Source organism: Conger conger, chromosome 10 (assembly GCF_963514075.1).
Source record: "Conger conger chromosome 10, fConCon1.1, whole genome shotgun sequence".
Taxonomy (NCBI): Eukaryota; Metazoa; Chordata; class Actinopteri; order Anguilliformes; family Congridae; genus Conger; species Conger conger.
This window is the reverse complement of record NC_083769.1, coordinates 43,732,519-43,737,783: the sequence shown is the minus strand read 5'-3', so window position 1 is coordinate 43,737,783 and position 5,265 is coordinate 43,732,519. Positions and strand designations below refer to the sequence as shown.

Genomic DNA, 5,265 nt, shown 5'->3' with positions numbered 1-5,265 from the left:
GACATGAGCCATACTACAGCCTCATGTGAAATATGCCTCACCTATAGGTCCAAGCAGCAGGTAGAGCCACTCTTGCTTCCCCCTGTACCGGATCGCCCGTGCCAGAAGGTCGGAGTTGATTTATTTGACTGTAATGGTAAGAGCAACATTGTCGTTACAGATTATTTCTCCAACTACCCAGAGGTGGCGACACTGCAGACAACGTCCAGCAAAACTGTTACAGCCTACCTGAAAACAGTCTTTGCAAGACATGGAGTGAGGTGTTTTCAGATAATAAGGCACAGTTTTCAAGTGGTGAGTTTGCTTCTTTTGCAGAGTATTGGGGTTTTCACCATGCCACCTCAAGCCCTAATTATCCAAGATCCAATGGGCTCGCGGAGAGTGCAGTGAAGATTGTCAAGGCTCTCATGAAGAAAGCTCAAGATGGACAGGATTTCCAGAGGAGTTTGATGATTTACAGGAGTGCTCCACTGGAAAACGGGTTGTACCCGGCCCAAATGCTGATGGGACAGGCGCATACGCACCAACCTTCAAATCCACGAGAACCAGTTGACACCTAAAGGAGCACACATAATCAGGGCAAGGAAACGGGAACAAAAGGTGAGTCACAAAATGCAATATAACAGGAAGGCAAAACACTTACTGAGTCTCAAACAAGGTGATAAATTTCCTATCCTGGATCACACAACAGGCCCCAGAGATTGATTACGCAGTGCTGAAAAGCTTATGGATTGTGGTCAACTGAATGAAGAAAAAAAAAAGGACAAATAGATGGTTTTAAGTGTTTAATTAAATGTTTAATGTGGTAAACTGATTGTGTGTGGTTTTGTATACAAAACCGATATTTGTGTTTTGTATACACTGGTTTTAGAAGGTTGGAAGACAGTGTTTTAGGTGATATGATGTGTGTTTTGATAAAAGGCATAGTAATTTGCTTTTAAAAAGAAAGGAAGATGTGTTTTGATTTTAATGCGTGTTAAGGCTTAAGTGTGGATATGATAGAGGACCCTATTGGCTGGACATGTTGGTGTCGTGAAGGCTTTAATAAAGATCCAGTTTTGTCCAAGCCGTTTGGTTCTATGGTTCAAAGAACAAACATTACAGATGTACAAATTACAGACTTCCTGTACAGAACCTCCGGTCTTAACTTCCTGTAAAGCTTCACTGAGCTTTCGTTAACGTATTTCAGGACAGCCATTGCTTTAGCAAGTAACTTAGACAAACAGCCGAAATTTAAAGTAATAAAACATTGAGCCTATCTAAGAGAAGATACTTTACAGCTTGCACCGCAATATTTGGACTTTCTTTCCACACTTTCTGGAGTCCAACGACATATTTGCTCTCGCATGCTACGCATGCTGTGGTCACAAGTGTGAAATGACTTGCTTCCGCGTAGGAGTAGCCTACTTTACATCTTGCACAGTAATCTACAGCTTTCTTTCCACACTTTCTGGAGTCCAACGACAGATTGGGTCTCGGCATGTTCCCGAATCAAGTAAGTCTTACCTCCAAGAAAATGACACGCAGGCATTACAGGTATTGTTTTGAATAGAAGAACATGGTGCAGATTTGTTAACACGGGTCAGGCCAGCCTTGCTTTTTGACACTCCAAACGGAAATGGAACGATCGGCAATATAGGCGTAATTCAGGTGAATATTATTCACTTTAGGATTACATGACTTATTTTGTTATTCGTTTGGCTATGAAATTGTTTGTTTTCATGGTTGGAAGAATTATAGGCTATTCGAAAATGTTGTGAAATTTACATGAACATTCTTTTGAGCTCTCAGATGACAATTTGTTTCTGTATGGGTGGTGGAATTTTTTTCCCCTCAGCAGTTTTAGTGATATGGTCAAAATGTTGCAGAAAGGTTGGTGGAAATGTGTTAATCTCTGGTTGGAACTGAAGGGTTACTGGAATTACCTGAACTAATTTCTTTAAATGTCATTTCTTTAAATTTTCATATATTCTAGATTCATTACACAAAGTTATTTATTTCAAACCTTGAGGATTACGGCTTACAGCTCATGAAAGAGAAAAAGAAAAAAGAAGCCGAACAGAAATGTACTGTTATCAAGATAGTCTTTTGTACAAGTAGTTCTAATGCTGGGATAACTATTTACTGGCTTCAGCAGAAGCCACACAATTCATTATGTGTTTGGCTTCAGCCTGGGTAATAAGAAGACAGTGGGAGAACGGACCTGAGACGTCTAAACGCTTGGGGAAACGATGTTAATTGAAATGGTTTCTTAAATGGCATGGTCATGGGTTCTCAACATCTCATGCAAATTACATCGCAGACTTAATTATTACTTACTAAATTACTTCTTTTCAGATTTCATGAGAAATTATATGAGAAATTAACAAAATGTTCTCATGTTCCAAGATGAAATAATATACAATATGTGATGGTGTAAAGTGTAGACACAAATGCAGGCTCTGCTCCCTTCCTCTCCGCTCCTCGGGCTGCTGATATGGGGACATTAGAGACTGGTACCTGAGCTAGCACTCCAGTGGCAACATACAATGGAGGAGCAATGCAAGGTGCTGTGTGCATTCAGCCATGAGTGCCTGGACCATCCAGTCACAGTTAAGACCCGGAGACGACCCTGATGTGCTTAGTTTCCATCAATCCGGCAAACATAACCGTCACCCTGATGTAGATCCAGGCTAGTTACAGGGGACATGTGTCTTGTGGCCACTGGGCCAACCTGGCCCTCATCAAGGGCCTGCTGGATACCTCTTGGACATGTGGTTGAGGGAAGGTATTTTCTTGCTAATATGCTGGAGGGCTTTAGGTCCAGGGAGAGAAACTCAGTCCCAGTTTCTAGTACAATAATTGAATGATTGGAGCTGATCAGGACACAACAAGGCACACCTGGAGATTGTGAACTTCTCCTGGCCACAACCCCTCAATCACACATGGGCTGCGTTGGAGTAATGAGGCCAAGATCAGCTGCCTGTGTTCTTTCCCACCACCCCGTACCCTTCACTGTTTTTTGTGAGAATAAATCAACCTCAGTTTCACTAAAACCTTTTGCTGCCTGGTTTTTGACGTGGCATCTCACAGTCTCTGGTATTAATCTCAAGAACCATATGTTCAACTATGCTGAAACCTACACGATAAGGGATAAAGACTTCTTCACATCCTACTAAATTGGTGTTGAACTCCAAAAGACGAAGCTGACTGTGCTCAGAACAGTGATGAAAAATCAGCCAGAACTCCCCAAAGAGCTTCTGAATACGTAGGGATAAAAAAATAAATAAAAAATGAATTTTCACTGCAACATGTTTGTTTTTTTTTGTGCCAGGTCCCAGGATGATATACCCATCTTTCTGAATGTGCTATCATATCCAGAGAAATGAATTACTTCAGATAGCAGATATGCACTCAGTGAGCACTTTATTAGGTAGACCCGTACACCAGGTTGTTAATACAATTAAATCAGCCAATCATGTGGCAGCAACTAAATGCATAAAACCATGAAGACATGGTCAAGAGGTTCAGTTGTTTTTCAGACCAAATGTCAGAATGGGGAAGAAATATGATCTAAGTGACTTTGATTGTGGAATGATTGTTGATGCCAGAAAGGGTGATCTCCTGGGATTTTCATGCACAACAGTCTCTAGCAGAGACTCTAGTCTCTGCAGAGAATGGCCAGACTGGTCAAAGCTGACGGGAAGGTGACAGTAACCCAAATAACCACACATTACAACAGTGGTATGCAGAAGAGCATCTCTGAACACGCAATGTGTAGAAACTCTTTAAGTGGATAGACTACAGCAGCAATATCAAATAAAGTGCTGAGTGTATATTTCAAAATATTTTCGCTGCACCATGTTTTCTCATCCATGACTGCTGTATTATGTAAAAAAAAATTTGAAAGACTTTTTTTTTTCCTGCCACCTGAGGAGGATATACACCCATCTTTCTAAATGTGCAATCATACCCTCAGATACATTCAGATGGTAGATGTTCAATTGAAAGCAAAAATAACTAAATTGTTTTTGAGTTTTATTTGTAATATTTAATGTGCTGCAGGTATATCTATTGCTCCTGTTCTGTGACCTCTCCTATTGCTGTGGAAGTGCAGAATATTTAATTAATGGAAAGTCCTGTCCGATGTGCTCCCCTGGTAAGTCACTATCTTTTATCAAAATAAAGCTTCTACTGCAGTAGATGTAGACTGACAGGGATTAAGAAGTGAAAGTGCTCTTTATTTTGTTGTCATTGAAATGTTATTTCAAATGTGTACATTTTAGCTATGTTTTGTGATTAATCTTTCACATAGGGGAGCATGTTTATAGGCACTGCACAAAATACACAAGCACCTCCTGTGATCTGTGCACTGCTGGATCATTCATGTCGGTGCCCAACGGTCTTCTTCATTGTATCACTTGTACAGTCTGTGACCCAGGTGAGAAACGATTCATATTCAGCCAATGTGTTTATTCATGACATGGCCATTTGCAACTTGCTTGACTGTCTTTTTTGGTAGTGTGATAATACGGGTCTTTATTCTCCGTTCAGGTCATGGATTAAAGACGGACAGGGAGTGCAGTCCCACCTCTGATGCAGTGTGTGGGCCTCTGGATCAGCACTACTGCACTGAGACAGATCATAAGAAGGGCTGCAGATTAGCACAGAGACACAGTATCTGCAGGCCTGGGACATTCATCAGACGCAATGGTGAGATTGCATCATATCCACCATCTATGGGGGGACACACTCTTCTCCAGAGCGACGTACAATAAAGTGCAGATCAGAACCATGAACAAGTGTGTTAAAGACCCAAGAGGAAAGTACAGTTCCAAGTCCTATAGTGATCACTTAGATGAAACCTTACATTTTACATTTACATTTAGCAACTAGCATGCCACGGTTGGCAGCTAGAATACCCTGAATACTAAAATAATTAGGTATCAGCACAATTATAACCTATAGCGTACACATGGCTGATTACTGCTTATTTTATTTATTGCTTTCAACTAATTATAACAGTAAATACATAAAAAACATTTTTTAATGCTTCCTATGACTTAGCTGCACAGTCTACTTTTCTGAAAACTTATTCAGATGATTTTAAATGTCTTAACATGCCTTCCAATATTTACTTGCACAGGAACAACATTGACCAATACTGAATGTGAAGAATGTCGTGACAAAACGTTTTCAAATAAATCTTCTTCGCCATTCTGCAAACTACACACAGAGTAAGTTTCCTGCATTTATTCCCAAATTACATAAATTAGGTTTGATTCT

General features: G+C 40.4%; 1 long non-coding RNA gene across 1 annotated transcript; it reads left to right on the top strand.

The window, feature by feature from the left end:
- The first annotated feature begins 1,164 nt into the window (after positions 1–1,164).
- Positions 1,165–4,607, top strand: LOC133138948 (uncharacterized). Its single transcript, XR_009709773.1, has 4 exons — positions 1,165–1,495; positions 4,045–4,138; positions 4,295–4,420; positions 4,534–4,607. It is a non-coding gene; the product is annotated as an uncharacterized LOC133138948 (long non-coding RNA).
- Positions 4,608–5,265: the final 658 nt, after the last annotated feature.